This window comes from Seriola aureovittata, chromosome 7 (assembly GCF_021018895.1).
Source record: "Seriola aureovittata isolate HTS-2021-v1 ecotype China chromosome 7, ASM2101889v1, whole genome shotgun sequence".
Lineage (NCBI taxonomy): Eukaryota > Metazoa > Chordata > Actinopteri > Carangiformes > Carangidae > Seriola > Seriola aureovittata.
The window spans coordinates 29,482,568-29,506,936 of record NC_079370.1 but is presented as its reverse complement, the minus strand read 5'-3'; the positions used below and the strand labels follow the sequence as shown (position 1 = coordinate 29,506,936).

Sequence of the window (24,369 nt, the reverse complement as noted above, 5' to 3'; positions counted from 1 at the left end):
TGCTGCCCTCAAATCGCCCAAAAAAGTCAATTAATTCAGGTTTACAACAGAATTAGTCCTGTTCAATCATCATATGCCTTTAGACACAATATTATGTCTTCTCATTTAGTCTCCTCAGTACAGAAGCTCTGAAGGTAAGTGAGAAAAAAAAATCTGGTCATGCATTTTTTAAGTCTGATCTATTGTGTTTTCTCTGTCTTTATGGCTTAAGAACAGATAAAATAAGGTTTTGTCAGGATAATCTTTCTAAAAATTACTTAATTTTTTTCAGATATGAAAACAGGTGGAAAAAAAAGATTTGCCAGGTGAAGAACAAAAAGAGGTTTCCCAATATCATTGTTCTAAATGACTTTTAAAGTTTTGGCAGGTAACTTTTTAAAATACCATAACCATATTAATTAAAATTGTCAAAGTGTATTCACAGAGTCTATTCTTTTGTGTATAGCTATCATTAAATGTACAAAATTATCCTATTTCCTTAGCAAGTGTCCAAATGAGTGGGGCACACTCATTAGGGTTTTTTTTATCTTTAATTTGGTAAACATCCCTCTCCTGAGGGGTAAAGTGTTTGTTATTGATGTTTTTCACTCACTAGCTAGCGGGCTACAGGGTAATGTCAGTATGGGTAATGCTAACTGGCAGATTAGTGCCAATTACAATACTTTATAATCAAAACAAAGACATGACATGCTGTCCTAAAAGAAAATACAGTATATGTACATCGTGTTTATAGTGATAGAGTATAGAAATTAAAAATGACCTGGAAGAAAACATGAATGCTTTTAGTCCTATTCAGACTGGCATAGAGGTGCACTTTAGCCTCTTGTGGCCAAAACAATTCACCGACTCGTTTTGTCTTTTTTTCACTTGCCTCCTGGGCTTCAACATTGAGGAGATGAATCATTCAAAAAGTGTGATTAAAACACAACTGGACATGTTATTTATATGAATACAAAGTAAAGAAATCTTAAACAAGCAAACAATTTAGATCAGATTTAGTATTTTCTTTTGTCATTTGCGTCTCTGGGCTTCCATACCTCACAGTGTTAATCCCTCACATGAATTGGAATCTACTCCCCTGAAATAAAGTATGCATAATACAACGCTTCTCTATGTGCAGGAAGAGTGCAGCTTGAGAACGTATTTCCTGTCATTTCCAAGCACCAGTAAAGACATAACTTCCTGTAATCAGCCCTCACACAAAGAATGTATTTATTGCTGAGCAGGGTGAAATCAGCAGAAGGTGGAAAGATACATACAATCTGTAATGCAGACACGATGAGAGCAACACATTCCATCCAACACTGTAGCTGTTTGTCTGCTATCAGGATGGAAGAAACAAGTAGTGTAAAATGCACATTGACAAAGAATGCTAGATTTTCCTCCTCCTCACCTACAAGTAAGCCTTTGTTTAACTTGCATCTGTGACTAAATGCAATGTCTAACTAAAGGATAATTTTTCTTGAAAAGTGAAAGAAAACCAAAAACTTTATATAAAGATGGACAGGATTCTGAAGAGCGGTTTTGAAGCTCACAGTGAGCTGCTCCACCATCGCTATTTTGGCCAGTGTCTGACTCCAACTAACTCCCAGCTAATACAAAAATGGGCAAAGAGGTGGGGCGTGTGTGGAGCTGAGACTTCGGTGCATGTTGGTTTGTGGCAATTAAATGCCCACACGTTCACCCACCTGTCACACAAAGAGACCATGCATAGCAACATGCATAAAGACAACATGCTTAAATGTTTGTCAATATTGACATTTTATACCTCGTTAGCGCAGATAAATCATCCACAATTTAACAATCCGGTTAATTTTTCAGTAACTATGAGTACTATAAATGTATAATTAATTCAGATTTATCAGCATTGTACACCAGGAAGTGGTTGTGACTCCCTACCATTGAAGAGATTGTGAACTCCAACCATTCCTTTATATTCCTTTAGTCCAGAAGGGTCCATAGATAAAAAAAGAAAATCAAAGGGCTTGTAGCGGACATACCTGGTCTGGCATCAGTCACAAGCCATTAAAGAAGTTCATCGGAAGGACATGCAGAGTTATGGAAAACATTCATACTGTTCTATAACCCATGTGATGTTTCTATGTAATAAGTCAATCCCCTGTCTATCAGAATGGCTGAAATACAACATATAGATTCCAAAATAATATCTTTCATGTGACTTACTGTCAGCATTCTTCACACAACAGACATTGTAGACATTCACAGTGTCTTCATCATCATCAGTGTAGCCAAATAACTGCTGTGTAATCCACATTTATAGACTATTAGCTTTAGGAAATGTTTATTATGTTGCTTGATCAATTAACCACTTGTATTATGCCTAAATCAAGGCCTTGAAGGATGTAGTATTGTATTGTTCCTTTCTGTTATTAGTTGTGACAGTAGGTCTATATGTTGTGTCACTTAATCTTTTATGGTTATCGCTGAAGACAGATGTGCAAATTTTATAGGAAAATGTAGATTAAAGTTTCTAAAGTTTCATGGAAAATTACTCTCTTTTCTAAATTTTAAACAAAGGAGGAGATGGGTAACGCCCCTGAAATGTGCGCCAGCCCCCAGGGAATAAAAGAGTTGTGATCATTTCACCCATGGCTCTTAGCCACAGCTCTTAGTAATCAACACTTAGCCACTGCTTTTTGCCATTTTGCACTTAAGTGTTTATCCGCGTTCTTTCTTCTTTCTGTGCCACATACTCCAAGTCTTTGTCTAGTGCAATCTTTTATTTTCATAGGCCAAGTCAAAACTTGATGAGATTGATCACATTAATCAATGAAATCATTCAATAACATTGTCCTCCTTGAGGACTGGTGCCCTCTTATCAACAAGAGTAAATTCTAAATTGTGGTATTCATGCTACAGGTTTTTGATAAAAGTATTCCAGGTTATGAATAGTGTCATGTGAATTGCAGACTGGCAATCGACATTTCTGCCATATCCTTTCATCCGGCTGCCTGGCTGTGGGTATGCTTGTTTTCCTGCTCCAGTCCAGTTTGTGAAGGTGGATCAAGTCTATCATCTTCTTGTTCAGGTCAGGCTCTGCCTCAAACTGATGAGATAGATGCCGATGCCATTGTAACAGCCACAACCTTTTATTTACATTAAGTAAGTAGCTGGCAATCAGACCAGTCACAGCCCAGTGTGCTCTGATTGGTCAGTTTAAGAGCAGGGAGGGGGGCTTACAGAGCCCTGAGCTCTAACAAAGTATTTCAGACAGAGGGTGAATAGAGTACAGTGTACAGTTCAAGAAAAAGAACATATTTTTGGAACACAGTAAACCTATAGAATAGAGACACCAAGAATAAAGTAATGAACAATAAAAATGGCCATAATATGTCCTCTTTAAGATAAAGGAGAACTCCTACTGCTATACAAACATTCGAGAGAATAAATAACTGGATAAAAATTGATGCATTGGAACCAGAGATATTTGTTTTTATTCCATACATCCTTCTTTGTCAAAACCTGGTGCCTGCATTATCCACAATGCATTTCAACCGCCAACGGTTTGGTTGTAGATTTGGGTGTGTTTTGATAGTGGCGGCTAATGGGGCTGAAAGCCACTAGCCTCAGTCAGAGATGAAGAATAAACTCACTTCCCTCTAACTTGTAGTTTTCAACAACAATTGATTTCTTGGCGAACAAAAACTTCCCCAATGACAAAATATGACATCGTAACCATTGTTGAATGAAATACTGTAATTTAAACTTTGTAGCTGTTATATCCAAATTTCTTCTGATATTATTTTGTAGGAAGTAACAAAGATGCTTTGATGAATAGTATTGGAGTAATAGTGAAAATTCACAGAAATATAAAAAGTCATGTAAAGCGAAGACACTCCCAAAAAAATTGTAGTAAATATTACAACTAATTATTACAAATTCATATTGATTTTGAAAGAGTAAATGTCAGTATGCAATGAAAATGAACATGCAGACTTGAAACTTGCCAGAGCCATAATCCATCAGGGTGGAAATCATGTCTACCTCTATTGTTGTCATTCACTTTTGCTTGGTAATGCAGCTGTAGATGATACATTTATGGGTTGGTTTCAAAGGCATCCACCCTGTGAAAAAGAACAACAACTTTCCCTTCACAGGTGGCCAAAGGTCAAAAGTCAAGGTCACAGTGACCTCACAAATAGCAGTTTTGGCCTTGTGAATACAATATCTCTATAATGCCTTGAGGGAATTTCTTTAAATTTGGTACAAACATTCACCTGGACTCAAGGACAAACTGATTACATTTTAGTGGTCAAAGGTCAAGGTCAGTGTGACCTCAAAAAACAGTTTTTAGCCATAACTCAAGACTTAACACAGCAATTATGGCAAAATTTCATACAAATGGTTAATATTTCATATGACTCTCGATAAAAAGGATATAATCTAAAACTAGTCTGAGTGGCGGAGGCATACCAGGAGGTGGTAATTCTAGTTTTCCAAAAGTACCTGAAAGTGGAGTAACACAACACCCCTGATGTCCAGCAGGGCTGAACCCTGGGCCTTCTCATGTCTCTATGACAACCATCAGAAACTGGACTAGGAACAGGGTCAACACCAGGTGTTACAGCTCATAAGATATAGTGGAAAACAGACACTGACACATCTGAAGCATTAATAAATTTTATTTCAGGTAAAACAACATTAAACAACATTTACAGAAGGACATTACATCTTCCATAATAACATTACATACAGGTTGTAACAAATAATGCAACAGCTACTCTACTAAATACTATATTGTTTCACTTGATGAAGTGATGACACTTCTGTTTTCCAAACCACATGTAAAAATGATTTTCAGTGCAGCATACAAAAAATAAAATGTGAGAGAAGCATTGTTGAAAAAAAAGTTGCAAACATAGATTCATTGTTCACACACTAGATCCAATACCACTTCTGATAAACAATGCCAAAAATAGATGCCTTATATTTTTATATATTCATCATACATGTATATTCACATATGATTTCTCTTAGTATTAAGGGAACAATGTTTATTTGCAACCCTGTATACAAACATAGTGGAAGCATCACTGTTTCTCGTCAATGAAGGTGTGTCATCTTATCAATTTCCACCTTTGATATTTCTATTAATATTCTCATTTTCCTGTCACAGTGCTGAATGTGCAATTCCACCAAGTCGTTCCTTCACTGGATTTTATTTGAAATATAGTAAGAACATTCAAGTTTGAGAAGGGTGCCTCAAGACCTCTGCCCACACAGGATTCAAAAGTACAAGTTTTATACAAGACTGTAGGCTGCCAAAGGTCCACAGACATAAGAGTGTTGGGGGTGGGATGTGTGTGTGTGTGTGTGGTGTGTGTGTGTGTGTGTGTGTGTGTGTGTGTGTGAGTGTGTGTGTGTGTGTGTGAGTGTGTGTTTGTGTGTGTGGGTGAGTGGGTGGGTGGGGGTGACATACCAAAATAATGCTAATGCTGCCTGCAATCCCTTAAAGCCACAAAAGGCTCAGCACAGTTCAATGGTATTTACCGTCTTCTGTCTTCTGTCATGCTGCTTTACTGGTATTACGCACTCCTCTCCTCCCCACTTCTTTTTTTTACTCCCACTGTACAATCACAGCCCAGGGATGACACTGAAAAGCCATGAGATAACTTTGAGTACAGCGTTTCTACAAGCTCTCCTCAATCTGTCTCAAAGGTTCAAAACCAGGGACCATATTGTTGCTTTGCTCTGCATGAGGCAGAGGGTAGGATCTATAAGGGAAGAGGGTAGGATCTACCCTATAGATCCTATATGTATATAGCCTATATATTTTATCATTAGGGGCAAATCAAGTGCGTAAAAGCGAGCATAGATGCTGGAATGTAAATGGTTTTTGTTTAAAGTGCATTTTCAAAACAACATTGAGCACATCATGGTTTTGTGTCACCCCAGAGCCACTTTACTCTCTCTAGTCAAAAGGCAATTCCTTCTCTTTATTTTGCCTCCTTTAAAAGATAGGTTCAGATTCTCTGTTGTCTCCATGTTGAAAGAGTCATGGTTTCACTGTGAAAATTAAGTCGTCTCCCCATCTAGAGACTACACTGTAATAGATAGTGGAATCTACACTTCTACACTCAAAAGATCAGATGGAAAAGATCTTTCAATCCAAAGGTTACAGCCTCCTGATCACTCCACACAGCTGTGATGTTTTCATCTGCCATTTTATTATCTCTTCAGTGGAGCAGAAGCTGAGGAGATGTTACAAGAGTACACCCGAACAGACTGGGTGTACTCTTGTAACACAACTATGGCACTTTTTGTTTTTGTCCAGTTTTTGTTATAATATTTTAAATATAATATTTTTTTTTTGTAAATTTCTTAGATTTCCACTTAAGTATTTTTATGTGTAAATTTTCAATGCAACTAAATATAGATGAATGGTTATGCACTTTGAGTTCGCCAAATCATTTGGTACATTACAGCTACAGTTGTGTTTTCTGAGTCAGGGTGGATGGACACTCCTTAATAGTTGTGTAGTGCTAATTCAGCCTCCCTTTACTGTGTTCCCAAATAACCAATCAGTGTATTTAAAGTTAAATTAAGTGGTATTGGACCATTTCAGGGCAGAGAAGACACAAAAGACAACTCAGCAATTCCAGCATCAAAACAACACGGGCTCTCCATCCAGCCACCATACAAATCTAAGTCCCATATAGTTATAGTCAATTTTGCTCTGGCTTGGTCAACCACAGAAAAACATCTGGCAACAAACGTAGATGCAGATGAAGATCATGATTCCATTTGGCTTACCCAGACTGCTGTAGTCGACTGTAGCAGACTGTAGCAGACTGCTGTAGCCACAGATAGTTCTTACAGTGTACTCACTTTTTGAAAGCATCACCTCATGATTGGTATCGAAAAAAAGGATGATGACATCATGTGAACCTATCTGTGAACGTGACAAACTGATATCAAGCAGATGTCAGTTGCAGGGGCGCGTGGAGGGGCTGCAGGATCCTACAGTACTGTAGCTGATAAGACTAGATAGGTGCAGGTAGTTTAACAGACAAGACTTCTATATCATAAGTGTGTGTGTGTGTGTGTGTGTGTGTGTGTGTGTGTGTGTGTGTGTGTGTGTGTGATTGTGTGTGTGTGTGTGTGTGTGTGTGTGTGTGTGTGTGTGTGTGGCTTCACATTTGCAGCATCATCTCGTCATCTAATCAACAGTGTTGGGCCATTATTATTGTTTCAGTTGATATCAAAGAGGAAGCCATTATATTGATGGTACTTCACAATTATTACCATAATATGTCTAAACTGTAATACTCAGATAATATTGACACAAATAATCAAAATAAAAATTAAAATAAAAATCTTTGTAGATGAAACATCATAAACTGTTGTCATAGTGTCAGAAAAAGCTCAGAAACACATAGAACATGTACGATGTTGAGGGGCACACATATGGTGGAAGTCTCGTGTTGGTGGTGGAGGGACTAATCAGAAGTTATTCACCACCTAAACACTGCACACACACACACACACACACACACACACTGTACAGCACTCCCTACAGTTGCCAAATTCATTGGATAAAAAGCTGCAGATTTTACATTTGACTGTGGGACAGAAATCTGCAGTTGTTGACACAGACAAGCTGATTCTGGTAGAATATTGCAGATGGTTTGATGGCATCACATAAAGTAGAAGGAGGATTGTCGTGGGCCAAATCACACAGCCGGGCCACACAGCCTATTGCCTCACTGTTTTACCTTTTGTACATTAGCTCTTTTACATGGATGGAAGCACTAATGCTTAGCTATTGCCAGTTTTTAATACACTCACACACGCACACACTCACACACACTTACAGCTGTTGTCCATTACGGTATTGCGTCTATATTCTGCACACTGGTTGATGCTGTCCCTGTCATGTTATGTGTGTACCATCAACATTAAATCATTAATGTCAGAGCGGCTTTTTCAGCTACAACACACAACTCACATCAGCCACACCTGGTTCCATCATGGGGGTCCAATGGAAATTTTTACTAATATCTTTCTACAACCAGATACTTACTTTTGCAGTTTTGGCCATCATTCTGATAGATGAAGGAAGATATTATGGCACCCTGTTTATTTCAGAGTAGGTTGCTCATCCAGTGCATGCACCAAAATGTCTCACCTCTTAGTTTTTTAGGTGCCAGTCTCATAGACTTTACACTGAGATGATGTCACAAGCATAAAATAACTTTTCTAGTCCCTGGTTTGAAAGTTTGACAAAAAATCTTCTCATGATTTAAAAACTCATTACACAAAGAATAATTATAGACATTGGTTAAAACTCAAGGTCATCATCTTTAACATTTAAGTCTGTTTTATTCTTGTGTTCAAGAGTATATTATAGTAGGGTTGTTGTGTCCTCGCTGCAGTTGGCCCCGGTTCAAGTCCTGCATTGGATGGCCTTTGCTGCATGTCATTCCCCCTCTCTCTGCCTCCCCATTTCCTGACTCTCTCTACTATCCTGTCCAATAAAGGCACAAAAGCCCAAAAAAAAAAGAAGTATTTTTTTTTTTTTTTTTTACTGCAGTATCTATGACGGAATTATGTTTCTGCAAAGATGCATGTAAATGTCTCTGTGAACCTTGACAAAGAAGGGAGATACAGGTGGGTGATTGGTTGATCCGAAATGGATAATAGAAAAAAAAGAAAAAAAAAAGATTGAAGAACATATACCTACAAGCATAAAAGAAAAAGCCATGCAAACGTCTCTGTGAGCCTTGACAAAGTTTGTCACAGAAGCCAGATGCACTCAGATCCAAATCTTAACAATGCATTGCGGAGATCTACAGGTAAATTAAGCTGATTGGGTGATCTGAAATGTAAACCTTAAACAAGTTGTACCAAAGAGTATAAAAGCAACAGCCACACAAACGTCTCTGAAGGATGAACATGTAGCCAAGAGACTCAAGTTTCAGCCTGAACTCATTTCGCCATATTAAGCTTAATACATCCATACTAACCAAACTGCCCACATTCAAATTTTAACTGTCTACTTTCTGCCCCCAGTTTTACAGATAAATCTAAATCACAGCATTGTTATTTGTGAGTGAAATATTTTGATAACTGATGACAATGATGGTCGAAGCTACAAAAGTAACACTGTAAAAAAAATATTTCCTTTCCAAATGTCCAAATAAGCAATTTTGACCGATCCAGGCTGCTAGCAAATAAGGAAAGAGAAATTGTTGACAGAAATTAATATGATCATATAGAACTAGCTACTAGATGTGCACTTTAGTGTTAAACTCAGATTGATATCAAAATGGTGACAGTTACCTGACAAATACTAGTCAGTTAGCTAGCTAGCCAACATTCTGCCACATGTATCATTCATTAAAATATAAGCTCAAGCTTTAAAGCAGATTCAAATCAACCACGTCTCGACAGCTGTTTCCAGGTAACACAGAACCAAGGACCTCCAATATGGCCACCAGAGGTAGTGTTCCACCACTGAGAGCCCTCCATTATTATTATTATTATTATTATTACTGATGTTTGCAGTTCCACAAAGTAACCTCATTAGAAAGAAAATGTTAAACTAATTCTTGTAGGATTCATTGTTCTTTGAAGTGACTGCAGTGTTTTTGTGTTATCGATGTGTTCTTGCTCATGTGTTTGTTAACATGTCCTGGCAGAGCAGTGTAGTGGTGAGAAGATGAAGCAATATTAAAACTGTCCATTATATAGTTTCTAGATGAGTATATCATACATACAAATATACATTCTTAAATAGGAAGCTAGTTACAAACACAAAACACAATATGTACCAATAGTAAAGTCCTTTTGTTTATACGGTGACAATGATATATGAGTTATTGGAACCTTATAAAAAGTAAACAAAATTAGCAAATGATAGACTTCAATCTTACATACCCTTCATGCACACATGCATTCACTCTCTTTCGCACACACCACACACACGCATGCGCGCTCACACGTATCCTGAAGGGTAATAAATAAAGAGAACTGGGGCTCTTTCATTTGTCTGGATCCTCAAGCTCATTCTCTTCTTCTTCTTCTTCTTCTTTTTTTTTTTTTTTTTTACAACAGCCACCTGAAAACACACACAGAGAGAAAACACAACCTGTCAGTACAGTAACACACTCCAGACATTCAACACTGTTAAAAAACATTACAAGACAGATGTGTTCCTGCAGCTTGAAATCAACAGTTGGCTGATATAGAATAAAATAATTTTATGAAGTACTGGAATATTAGAGGTTTATCACACTGATTCATTGGTTCTCCAAATTTCTGATGCTCTGATAAATGACTAGTCTCGTCTCGTGACAGATTTTTCAGTTGACTTGTGTTGACTCCCAATACATGCTGCAGCCTAGTCCAGCTAAAGGAATTGATGAATATTTTAGGGTTTTTTTATGCCTATGTGCTGACGACAGCCAGAGCCAGAGGCATATTGTTTTCAGGTTTTCAGTCCGCCCGTAGATTTTTGGTGCTCAAAGGTCAATGGTCAAGGTCAAAGTGACCTCACAAAACAGGTTTTAGCCATTACTCACAAAGTAATATTTTATGACTCTGGATAAAAAGGGATAGAATCTGAAAATAGTGCGAGTGGCGGAGGCAGACAACCACGAGGCAGTCTAGTATTTATTAGTTTTAAGATTCAGTGATGAAAAGTACATTTACCAACTTTTGTATTTAAGTGCAATATTGATAGACTTGTACCTTACTTGATCATATCCCTTTTCTGATATTTATTATAATTCAGAGGCAAATATTCTACTTTTACTCCACTAAATTCATTTGAATAATTCTATACTGATTACTATTATTTTGCAGTCACATTAATATAAAATATGCAAAGTAAAAATGAAATGAAATTGTTAAATTATTGTTAATTTATCCAGGAGTGAATAAAGTTACTAAACTTAGCTGATGATGTCATCACCAAGATCTCCATCTATTGTATTTCAGAGATATCTACTGATAGGAGAATGTTAACCAGCTAGCCCCGACCTGTCCCATGTTGTAATGCTACTTGTGACACTAGATGTTGTGTGAGTCAGTGTAACGTCTAGTATGCCCTCAGTCCCATGAAGAAGAATAGCTCTTGACTCGCATCACAGAAACACAGAGATAGCTGAAGCTCCTAGAGAGCAATCTTATTCTCCATCCCAAAGGACCACTCCGACAGGAAACCAAGTTCAACGGCACAAAAAAGAAGCAAAACACGAGTAAATCTTGGCGTAGCTTTTCACCACTGCAGACAACTCTGGGCGAGTAAACAGATGCAGTTTGATGCTGAGCTCACAACTTTTAGACTGGTGAGTAACATCTAATCTTGGTCTTTAGCGAAAAGTATCATTAGTGTAACTAATGACAAACCGTACTGACAAACATTTCAAGAGGCATAAATGTATGAAATTGATGTTGTCAACAGACATTTTAGTGGTTTAGTAGAATTGTGCCTGTTCCTGCCCGCTGTTGCCCAACTAATTACATCAGTAACTTTAGGTGTATTTCATAATGACTGCACATTGAGACTGTATCACTGTATGGATTCAGTAGACCGAGTGAATACACATCAATTGGTTCACCATACTGTAACCACTTTACATTACTGTTACGAGATTAGGCAGGATTGAAAGTTCACTAGGCCTTTACATTTCTGATGAGATTTCAGCATACCTCTGTCTTTATCAGGACTTGAGACAGTACAGACACACTGTCCCACCAACACCAACGGCAGAGAGTGTACAGACACACTGAGGAGGGTCTAGGTGAGTAAAATTCTATAATTCACTTTTACAAGTAAGACAAAGAGACTGTTTGCAACTGGAATCTTTGTTTCAGAACCAGTGGGCTCGGGATCTGCTTCTTCACCTCAGCTGTCCCCCTGCTCCACTCTGCACCACTTGTCTATACCACTGTGATTTAATGACAGCCACAGTGTATACATGTTCATACTGCTGATTCATAACAATGAATATTTATACCACAGTTATGCCACTGCCTATATTGATTATTTATTTCACAGTATATCCATATTTGTACTACTCTCTATTGTTTATTGGTTATATGGTGTGTACGTTGAATTCTTATCATACCTCTACGTTAACTCTTCATTTCCTTACATTTACATTTCATAATATCCCTACTGTTACTCGTGTTCACATTGTGTATATCTCAGCATATTCATGCCAATATTAATACTGTATTTATTTTAGCATATTCATATCTATCTTTACGATATATTATACACACACACAACAGACCTAACATGTTTGAACATAAAGAACTTGTATGATCTAAACAAATTGTCCTATCACATGTTTGCATCAGGACCAGATTCCAATCCAGTCATCCCAAGTGATGGACCAACATCTTTTCTTCTGCATCTAGCCTCATCAATTATAGACAGTCACATTAAAGTAACACCATGGATTATTATCCATGCACAAAACAGATCCTGTGATCTTTTGCACTTCCTGCTCAGCAGGGTTTTTATAGTTATAGTATTATGTGTAGTATCTTTTTCATTGTTTTATTTTTTTATATGTGTATCTATGTATATTTATCTTTTTGACTGTTGCAGTATTTTACCTTCTTATTGTTATTTCCTGTTAATATGTTTATTATACTGCTGTTTTAATATACTTCACCAAACACCAAGCCAAATATGTTGTAAGTAAAAAACTACCTGGCAATAAAACTTATTCTCTAATTCTGCCTTTGTGATTATCTCATCATTCCTTCCTCATGCTGCTGACACCCATGTGTCATGCAGTATTCTCTTGCTTCATATTTTTATAGGTAAATTAAAACTTACTGTTTGTATTATAAGTATTCATAATTTGTTTCAGTGCCATCAATAATTTTAACAATATCAACAATAAATGCACATATAAATAATAAATTAAAAGGAACATGGGGAAAACAAGAATATGATTAACTGGAGCAAGTAGCACAATCTTACACATTACACATTTGAAAATATTATAAAGCTGGAGATAAACACGCACTCTCACACTACAGACCTGTTTCATTGCTTCCACAGTTCTCAAAAGTACTAGAAAAATATTCTGACCTGATGACTTCCTCACAAAACATAATGCACATCAGCACATTCCTGGCACTGTCCTCGTTAACCTGCTACTTACAGAACAGATATCAATACAAAATTTCAAACCGCGGTTACTGAAGGTTACTTCCCCCAGGGTTCAATGTTGGGAGCACTGTTTTTTATTTTCTATGTAAATAATACAACATTGCAACATATTGAATTTGCAGATGATACACATTTACAACAATTTTGGATGCAATGGAAAAGGAATAAGAATGTTAAAGAGTTGTTTTGATGCAAATACTAAGACTGACTTATCACCCAAACAAGGAAATCATGATAAAGATGTAGAAATTGAAAAAGTGAGTGAAATTAAATAACAATAGATGATAATTTATGTAAATTATGTCAAGGCTAAAATATCAAAATCAATTGCCATGATGTATAAAGCCAAAGATCTTCTAACTCAAGCTTCACTATATGTACACTATCACACTGTTCCTTCACACTGTCATACATTACCTACTGTAAAAACATGTAAAACAAACATTAATCGAACTTTCATCCTTCAAAAACAATCAGAAGACTTGTAAACAAAACCACTTAGGAGAGACTCAGTCGACATGTTTCAGCAGTTCTGGTTCTCTGTATTCAGCTCCAGGGAGCAAGTTTTATATTTGTTGTTGTGACAGCTGCAGACAGAACATCAGAGATGAAAATCAGATTTGAAATTCAATAGCTCTTTAACAGGCATCCACACAGTGTGTAGTGATTGATCTAAAATCACAAAGATCATCATTACGATTTGTTTGGAAATGCACTGAAGACTCATCGTGTCATTGTGATGTAGTCGTGAAATCATCCTGATGCCATGAACTCAGAAAAGTTACCTGAATGTTTTCTTGTTCTGTTTTTCCAGATAGTAACACCTACAAGTTAACAGATTGTTGTGTGACCTCAGTTCAGTTGTAATGGTCAAGGTCACTGAAGCATTGCAGCAGTGTCCTTTGTGTGTGAGGAGTAACTAGAGTAACTAACTACACTGTTGTACACTCTATAAGCCAACAAGGATTTCATTGCTTTTAAGGGATCTGATGTGCTAAGAACAGATGTAGGTTTCCGCTCTCTTGGGTTCAAAGAGCGCCAAGTAGTGTGTGTGTGTGTGTGTGTGTGTGTGTTTGTGTGTATGTGTGTGTGTGTGTGTGTGTGTGTGTGTGTGTGTGTGTGTGTGTAGGTGTGTGTGTGTGTGTGTGTGTGTAGGTGTGTGTGTGTGTTTGTGTGTGTGTGTGTGTGTGTGTGTGTGTGTGTGTGTGTGTGTGTGTGTGTGTGTGTGTGTGTGTGTGTGTGTGTGTGTCAGGGGATTCCACTTGGAAAGCAGATGGAGCTGGTGGGTGGGTTTTGTGGGGAGGATTTAGCAGGCACGGCCAGCTGGTGACTCACCCTCCCCCCAAAAATGAAAATGAAATCCCTAAAATGCTGAGAATGCTTGAGACTGGGCAAATACACAACAACAGAGAGAAACAACAATACTATTAAAGCACCAAGTTACTGTAAAACTTAACCTTCTGCTACAGCATAATGCCACAGCACACAAAGTTAGATTCTCATTTTATGTCTGCATATGTGTGATTTGGCAACAATTTTTAAAAATAGTGATTCATTAAAGAGATATTAAATCATGAAGAGAGGTGTTTTATTCATACGTCTTTCTTTGATGATAAGTAGTTATAGTCTCCTCAGAACTGGTCTGCTGTTGTAGCTGTGTAGTGGTTGATTGGGTAAAAAACAGTGTGTGCAGGTATCAGTGTTGGTTTGAATGATCCACCTAGAAATTTTCACTGATATGCACTTACTCATATGAACTTCCAGTTCAATAAAACAAATAATGTAAACAACACATCTTCTTTTAATTCTTTCTTTTCCTTTAAATGTATATTTATTAAATATTATTTTAAATCCTGTATTTTCTCAGTCATGTCACAGGAATCAAAAAAAGTCCACTTATATGCAGATGACAATGTAATTTACTGCTCTATGCTAGTGACGAAAACTCTTTGTGTCTATAGACTAAACAATTTATAAACAAGTTGATTTGGTTGAAATATCAGGATATTTTATGATTGATTTTATGAATTTATTTATCTACTTTTTGTTTATCTTTAAGATTTCTGAGCAAACACAGAAGAAGCTTAAGTACCGAAAAGTATTGAAAATAATTGATTTCTTAACAATGCATGTGCTTCTCATGGCAGAGGCATTTATCAGATCATATCAACAATAAAACCTGATTCCATTTCTGGGACTTTCTTAGCCTCATTGTTACCTGCCGTGCTCCAAATACACTGTTGTTTGAACTTTAAACCCGAACTCCATCTCCTTCATGTGTTGTACAGTTGATGACACAGACACTATGGCCATATTTTCTACTGTCAGTTCAATCACTCACTAAATCAAGACATCTCTCTACCTCAAGTTTGTCTTTTTTGATGTAAAACACTGATCCACACAGTGACAGTAAGATAGGGAAGAATTGAATGAAGTAAAACTCTGGATGCTGACCTGTGGACATGCTTCTTTTCCCCTCCTTTCCCTCCTGCTCACACCATTTATCTATTATAAATCATCTCATTTTCTTCAAGCGGAAACCCAAACACAACTTTTCCCGTTTTCTGACCAATCAAAGAGCGATGACTGTCAGGGAACAGTACTTGTGGAAACATTAATAAGCCCCAGATAGGCAACATAAGATCTGCAGACAGTGAATCAGTTACTGTTGAGTTTTGTGCAGTAATAATCCGGCTTCAGTCAGTTGGCTTTAAACTGTCCAACCAGCAGATCCTCTATTCCAGGACCTCTCGTGATCAGAGGTCAGGACCGGGGTCAGAGGTCTGAGTGCTGTCCCTGCAGGGAGGTCCCGTTGTATCTGATCCTGTTTAATGAACTCAGTCAGATGACCCTTAAATGTCACTCACTGAACACCCTGAGCTGGGAGGGTGGTGATGGTTTAATAAGCTGCTTTCTGACAACTCTGTGTATGTGTAAGTATGTACAGTATAATCAAATTACTATTTGCTACATATGAGTGAGTATGTATGTGAATCTGGACCGATTTTAATTTAAGGAGATTTTTCCATATTTTTTTATTCAAACTTTCCTCTGGAACTCTTCTTCAGTGAGTGAGGTCAGTGATTTGTGACCAGATCTGTGCTGAGCTGCCACAACAAATAAACACACCACTGGCTCTACACTATATTGATAATTAACAGAAGCAGGGAAGAAGAGACGGTAAACGCTTCCATTAGCAGAAACAGGCGACTGTTTCCAGAGATTTTCTATAGCTTGTTGGCTGTTTGGACTTCCTACATTAATCAGGACCAAATTCACAACGTGTTTGCTTATTAGAAAGCCATTAATAAAGAGGCTTCTTGGGTTTATTTAACAAGGAAAGCAACTTGTTTGCTCTGATTTCTCAGGTAATCCAGTCTGGATTTACTCCTGGCTCTGAAGATCTGCTGCTGCACTGAACCTGGTCCTTGTAGCAGTGCAGGAAAATCTTTAACAGCCCAGTTGTCACAAAGAAATTCTGAGCATACATGTGAAACAGCAGGAAGATGGTTGCATCAGAAACATCTGTAGCACAACACAAAATAGTGCTCATCTAATAAAGATTTAGTGCAACTATCTATTGAGATATATTGTTTTCTCATGATTATAACTTCAACTCTTAATGTTTTATACTAGATGGTCCATAGTGAAAATAAAAAAGCAGCCATATACATGTTACTGCTATGAACACAGATGGTTATCTTGTGACAATGACATCATCAGGTCTTGATCATGAATAAATAGTTTAAACATCATCTTGAGCTAATGGGCCAATCATGCTTAATGCAACTAAGCTAAATAACTTCACAGTTGTTGGTGCGGACATTCCTCCTGATTTACTTGCTCCCCTCAACTGTCAACAATTTTAGCTTTTAAATTAAAGACATAACTCTGCAGTTCCCCTCAGCTCTGTGGAGCCTTTAAGTCTCTTTTAGCTTGTTTTGCTCTCCTCTCATGAGCCTGATTTCCTATGATACTTTTACACACATTTAGAGACCAGCTGGTGACACAGTGAATCATCTAGCAGTTACAGTCAGCCAGTTGTACAAAACAGCAAGTTTTCTACTTAAGTATGACAGTTAATGTAACCCCTCTTTGCCAAAAGAGGTCACAGGTATTAATGTTTAGTTTCAGTTTCAGTTCTGTTTGGACCAGTTTCAGAAGTCTAAAGTAACGCTCATGAAGCCCAGTGTGGAACACCAACATTGAACACACTCACACATCTGTTAATTTTCAATTTTGTATTGTTAGTCATCAACAATGAGAACCTATGACAACAATTTTTAATGCAATATGAAAAATAACAAACAGCGCGCAAAACAAAAGAAAATAAAAAATAGTGTTGTGTTCAGTTTGTATTGTCTTTTCTTTCTTTGTTATGAGCTCAGTGTTTTTATTTCGTTGGGGCCCTTTAATCTGTGTGTTTTCACTGTCCTACCACACCGCAGGTTTTGGAGGTAAGTTCAGTTGTGCTGCCGCATTCCTCAGTTCTGGCTCGCCATCTGGTTCTTCGGATCCGATGATCCAACTGGTGTCTGGAAGCCGCCTGGTGGCTATCCAGTGCTGGTAATGGTATCCTCTCTCTATAGTCGACTACTGGTGTCGCTGACGTCTTCTCTCTCGACATCAATGTCACCGAATCTAATCTCCACAAAAAACCTGACCGCCGAACTTGTATCATCAACCATGAACTCTGTGGGTTCGACTCGCGGTAAATTCCGTCTATTTCACTCTGTTTTAACCACTTCTGGATATTTTTCTCAGGCAGAGCTTTCCTCGTGCAGCCGGACGGTGCAGCTTCTCGTTCCGATCTAACTATCTCCCAGAGCGCTGTGCGCAACTGCAACGCAATTGATCCGTGACGTCCTGACGCGCTGCTCTCTCTGTACGGCGGAGTTAACCCTATAATTGCCAGCTATCTCTCTCTCACTCATTCACACTAAATAAACTGACTTTTTACCCCCTTTCCTGTTAGTCTTATCACAGCTTATGAAGCCTGGGCTACACTCTCCCCCCCTGAGCTCATGTACGTCCCTGGACATGGCAAAGGCTGAGTAGTTACTACCTGGGAAGTTAAGGAAGAAGAGCCTACAGTATTTTCATACAAAGCAGTGTCAACCACTGTGGATAAGCCACGAAGGAATGACTGCATCATAGCTAGCAATGGACTACCTAGCTCTGTGTATGTGAGTCGGTTAGGTTGGTCCTTAGTCCGTGTTGAGCGTCTGACAGAATTAACCTGTTCTTGCTCATGTGTTTCAGATGTACCTACTGTCTCATTTTCACCAGTGTCACCTGGAACATCTGGAAGTTTTTCACACTGTGTGTCAGGAATGTCATTTTCAGTCGAGTCCATTGGTTCAGCTGTTACGGCTTTGTCAGTAATTGAATGTTCAATGTCACTAGGCTGACTGTCAGGCTGGTCAAGTACCAGGGGGACGTCTGTAGTACAGTCAAGCCCAAAAGGTTGTTTGTCACTTTCTTGCTCAAGGGAAACCCCTGGAACCAACTGAGCTATGCTCTGAAAAGTTGGGACCTGAGCACTTGAAGAATCCCTGAACCAATAGATGGGAATGATCTCATCTTCCTCCTCGTCCGAGGGAATTGTTTCATCTGTGGAAGGATTTGCACGAGTGGACGGCCTTCGTCTCCCAGCCGGTGAGACAGGATGGTTGTCCTCTGTTGGTAAGTATCCGCACGGAAGTAGTAAGTCCCGATGTAAGGTTCTCAAAGGACCCTCCCGGTTCTCGGGTTTGACTGTATACACTGGGAGTGTTCCAGCTCTACTTGCCACAACATGGACCGTAGCTTCCCATTTATCAGAAATTTTATGTTTTCCGCGTAAGCGAACATTTCTGACGAGAACTCGGTCTCCGACATCCAAGTCTGACGCTGTTACACGCCTGTCGTACCTTGTTTTGTTTCGACTTGCTGTTTTCGCAGCATTTGTTGTTGCCATCTTATAGCTTTCCTGAAGACGAGACTTAAGAGACTGAACATACTGAGAATGCGATATGTGATGACCACCCTGCACTGGCAAACCGAAAGCGAGATCGACTGGTAAGCGAGGCTGGCGGCCGAACATGAGTTCATATGGTGTGAATCCCGTCGTCTCGTTCCTTGTACAGTTGTACGCGTGAACTAAAGGTTTTACAAACTCACGCCACCGAGGCTTGTCTTGATTCTCCAATGTGCCTAGCATGCCCAATAAGGTGCGATTGAATCGCTCGACAGGGTTACCACGGGGGTGGTACGGAGTTGTCCTCACCTTATGTATGCCGGCTACTTGACAAAGTTCCTTTATCATGTGAGACTCGAAATCAGGTCCCTGATCACTATGAAGTCTTTCTGGGAACCCGTAATGTACAATGAAATTGTCCCACAGACACTTTGCCACAGTTCGGGCCTTTTGGTTGGACGTTGGAATGGCAACCGCGAACTTCGTAAAGTGATCTGTGATGACAAGGATGTCCTTTGTTCCACTGCTGTCGGGTTCCAAAGAAAGGAAATCCATGCAAAGCAACTCAAGAGGCCTCGAAGTGTTGATATTGACTAACGGAGCCGCTTTCTCTGGCAATGCCTTTCGGCGTACGCATCTGCCGCAGGTTTTAACCTTCCTTTCAACATCTAAAGCCATTTTAGGCCAAAAGAACCTCGTCCTGGCAAGATCAAGGGTACGATCAGCACCCATGTGCCCCATGTGATCGTGTAAGCTCGTCAAGACCATATCACGGAGCTCAGCTGGCAAGACCAGCTGATGCGAAGTCTGAGAACCGACTTGTCGTCTTCGGTAAAGCACGTTATTGAGGAGCTCAAGACGCTGTAGCTCTCTCAACAAGAGCGGAAGTTCTGGAAGCTCAGTCCGTAGTGTGGGAGGTGGCTTCTCCCCGTACTCAAGCTGGTGAATGACATGTCTCAAGCACTGATCTGCCCGTTGCTTGCTCGCTAACTCGACCTGAGTTAAGTGAGGGATGAACGGCAATCCTCCAAGCCGATCCTCTTTCCCATAGCTGTCAGGCACAGCTGTTGTGGAGGTGGTAAGAGTTTCGACCAAAGTAGCACCACCATGAACATCAAGATTGTCACTGTAAACCAACTGCCTCTCACAAATAGCTCGAACAACAGCTTGGTCGACAGCGTCGACATTGTCAGGGTCGGAGAGATGGTCGCGAGTGAACTGACAAATGCGCTCCCGCTCCTTCTGCGACTTGGAGTCGTCTGACAGTTCACCGTGGGGTCTGCGCGACAGTCCGTCGGCGTCTAAGTTTTGTTTCCCCGGTCTGTACACAAGTTTGAATGAAAAGGTAGACAATGTTGCAAGCCATCTATAACTCGTTGCATCGAGTTTCGCAGTGGTCAAAATGTACGTCAATGGGTTACTGTCAGTAACCACGGTGAAATGATTTCCGTAAAGATAGTCACAGAACTTTTCGGCGACTGACCACTTAAGTGCCAAGAATTCCAGCTTATGGGCTGGGTATCGGCTCTCACTCCGCGAAAGCCCCCTACTCGCATAAGCTATGACCCGAAGCTGACCTTCCTGTTCTTGATAAAGGACGGCACCAAGGCCACTGGTGCTGGCATCTGTGTGTAGTACATACGGCTTTTGAGGATCGGCGAAGCCCAATACAGGAGCGGTGGTAAGTGCTCTGATGACCTGCTCAAATGCCTGCTGACAAGCAGATGTCCAACGACCTCCAAAGGGTTCCTTCGGGTCATGGTAAGTCTGATTGGTTGGTTTTTTCAAGTGTGACTTCTTACGTGGGGGTGGGTACCCAGAAGTCAGGCCGTGCAAGGGTTTCACGATGTCAGAGTATCCCTTCACAAACCTCCGGTAGTACCCAGCAAATCCCAAGAATGATCTTAACTCTCGCAAGTTCTGGGGGACTGGCCAAGTCTTGAGAGAAGCAATTTTCTCCGGGTCAGTCTGGACCCCGTTTCTTGAGACGACATGTCCAAGGTACCTGACTGATGTCTGGAAGAAAGAACACTTCTCAGGTGAGAGTTTTAGACCAAACTCCTTCAAACGATCAAGAACTTTCATAAGTCGAGCTTCATGCTCCTCCAGGGACTTTGAGAAGACAATCAGGTCGTCCAAGAATACCAAGACCTCCTTTAAATGCATATCGCCCATACATTTTTCCATTAACCTTTGAAAGGTACTTGGTGCGTTTGTCACGCCCTGTGGCATCCTGTTGAATTCCCAAAACCCAAGAGGGCATACGAATGCTGTCTTGGATTTGTCTTTCTCGTCGACTTCAATCTGGTAATAACCAGACTTCAGATCAAGAACAGAAAACCATTGGGAACCTGAAAGTGCAGAGAAGGTGTCTTCTAGCTTGGGAAGTGCGTATGCATCCTTTATCGTCTGCAGATTCAGCTTGCGATAGTCAATGCAGAGTCTGACCGTACCGTTCTTTTTTCTGACAATCACGATTGGGGACGAAAAAGGCGACTCAGACTCCCTTATTACCCCAGTGTGCAAGAGTTCTTGGATGTGTTTGCGAACGGCTTCAACATCAGCCGGATGTATAGGCCGAGGCCGCTGCTTGAAAGGAGTCTCATCTGAAAGCTTGATATGATGCGCAACTTTATCTGTTCGCCCAAAATCCAAGTCGTGTTGCGCGAACACTTCCGGCATGCTATGAAGTTTCTCGACAATGCGCTCTTTCCAATCAGGTGGAATTGGAGAATCTCCAAAGTTGAAATGCACGCTTGACTTCTGAGATGGCTCAGCATTGGCTGGTTGGCTTGCTTGCTGTTGAGACAAGACGCTCTGGTAAGTACTGATGTCTGCAAGTTTACACCCTGCGGGGATGACAACATCATGTTCAGACACATTACTAACAATGACTGGTAGCTTAAAGGGTCGCTGGTTGGGAAGGTCAACCAAGCAAGACTTCACTATTAAGCCGCCAGGCAAGGACGATGAAGATGAATGCTCCACAACAACAGCCTTTTCATTCTGGAAATCGCTAGCTACAGCAAAACCCTCGATGACAACGGTCTCTCCAGCCGGAACGACCTCAGGTTTTTTTCCTTGTAGCTTCACCATGCCATGGCTATCGCTAGCCTGTCTGCGTCGGAGTTCAAGGACTTTGATCACAGCTTGATAGCCGTAGTGGGCTGGCCGATAGCCAGTTGACTCACTTTCACAAAATGTGTCATACAAGACATCCATGGTGTTGGTACCTATAAGCACAAGAGACTGTGAGGTGGCCTTGACATCAGGCACAACCAAAGCAAGGGTAGGTACCTCGATTGAAACACCAAGCAAAGACCGTGGAAAGACGACAGTCATTTCAATGTAACCTAGGTAGGGCACAGTTTGTCCGTTTGCTCCCTCTACCTCAAGGAGATCATGCAAGGGTTTGATTTCTTGTTCGATTAAGTACTGTTCATAAAATGAATGGGGAACGGTGGTAACCTGTGAACCCGTATCAAGGAGACAGCTTACTTGCTTACCGTTGATGGTCACTTCAGCCGTACTTCTGGTACCTACCAACCCAGAAGGAAGCCTGAAAGAGTGGTTTCTTTTTGAGTGCCCTGAAAGGGTACACTTTTGAACCTTACCTTTCTTTGAGGAGCGTGGTTGCTTCTCTGCAGCCCCTGTCTGCTCCACGACAGAGACTGAGTCTAGTTTAAAGGTAAGTCAAGGTGGTTCTGTCGTTCCCACACGCGCTGTCTTTCCTCTAACTGTCTTCTCTTTTCAGTCACTAAGGTCGGGTTTGAGTCGTTAGTGCAAAATGTCGATATGTGTCCGTCCTCCCCGCAATTAAAGCAGTACCAAGGTCTGGGTTTGTTTGTGTAGTTCTTTCTTGGTTGCTTTGAAATGTCTGGTTTTGCAGTGTGTGATACTAACCCTCTGTCCTGTGTTTTTCCAGTAGCACCCCTATCACTGAACCTCTTTGACTTTGTCTGAGACACGAAGGTGGTTAGCTGACTCTGGAGACTAGCTACTTGCTTCCTAAGATCATCAATGGCACTAGGCTGAGTCTCTTGGTTCTCTGTTGGCTCAAAGCTACAAGTGGTTTGCGACTGGAGCTGAACTCTCTGCTTTGTGGAACCTACGTGTTTTCTCAAGCGACTAGCCTTAGCTGCCTGTCTGTCTTCCTCAGTGCGAAGGATTAGCAGAAGCTCTGAGAACGAAGGTGGGGAGTTTTTCTTCTGCTCAAGTTGTAAACTAGAGAGCAGGGCAGCATCCCAGCACCCTCTACAAAACTGTTTGAGGAGGTGCTTCCCTACTTCCCCTGACACAACCCCCCCTCTCTTAACGGCCTGGTTAAGCGCGAGCTGCAACCGTTGCAGGTAAGCTGAGGGCTTTTCGCCGGGATTCTGGAGAGTACTCATGAATTGAGCAAACAGCTCTTCGCCATCCTCGACTGCACCAAAAGCAGAATCTAGAAGTTGCAAATAGGCGGAAGGCAGTGAGTTGGAGCACAGACCTTTCACCACGTCTGCTGCGGGTGAAAGCAAACTCTCCAGGATCCTTCGAGACACTTGAAGAGGAGACATGCTGGGATCGTTCAAGAGAAGTTCAATGTGCGAGCGCCAAGTGTCATAGTCTACTTCACTATTCGGCCTGGGAGTTTTCCCGGAAAATGTGCGAAGTCGGACATGAAAGGACGAGAAAGAACTTGTGTCCTCCCTCCTCACAATGTGTTCAACCACGACTTTCTGAACCTCTGGCGGATTAACATCACTTGCAGAAAGGGATGGAACGCGTGTTCCATCAAGAACTGGTGCTGAGGTAGCATGGTTTTCGTCACTGTCATTTTGAGGTAGGCCCGGAAAAGGACGGGTGGACTGTGGGGACTCCACAGGGGTCTCACTGAGTGCTAAAGGCGACGGCTGGTCTGCAGGTTGCAAGCTTTCAACGTCACTACTGATCTGCATCACCATTTCTCTTAAGACTGCTTCGTAGTCTTTGCCGCTTAGCTTTGCTAGCTCTTTTAGCTCTGTCAGGTAAGTTTTAGTAGCTCTGCTACCTAGCTTGTCAGCGTAAACACTGCTTAAAGCTTCAACATTATACACAACATTGGGATCGCCCTTCAGTGTGTAACTGTATGGCAAGAGTGGCTGCAAAGCTTCTACAGCTGAGCCACTGGAGTACTCGACAATCAGGTTTTTGTGAAACTCGGAAGACTGATCATCAATGGGAATTGTGCGCTGAATGGCACCGTACTTCTTAAGGAAGTCGATCACTTCTTCAT

General features: G+C 40.5%; 1 protein-coding gene across 6 annotated transcripts in view; it reads right to left on the bottom strand.

The window, feature by feature from the left end:
• The window catches only part of cdk14 (cyclin dependent kinase 14), a 298,616-nt gene that overhangs the window by 22,194 nt on the left and 252,053 nt on the right, over nucleotides 1-24,369 (bottom strand). For 4 of the 6 annotated variants that reach the window (XR_008828207.1, XM_056380003.1, XM_056380007.1 and 1 more), the window contains one exon: nucleotides 4,628-10,081. The exons of the other annotated variants lie outside the window; for them this stretch is intronic. The gene's annotated coding sequence lies outside the window, so the exon portion shown is untranslated. Of the gene's footprint in view, nucleotides 1-4,627; nucleotides 10,082-24,369 lie in introns of those variants that run through there. 6 annotated transcript variants of the gene reach the window in all.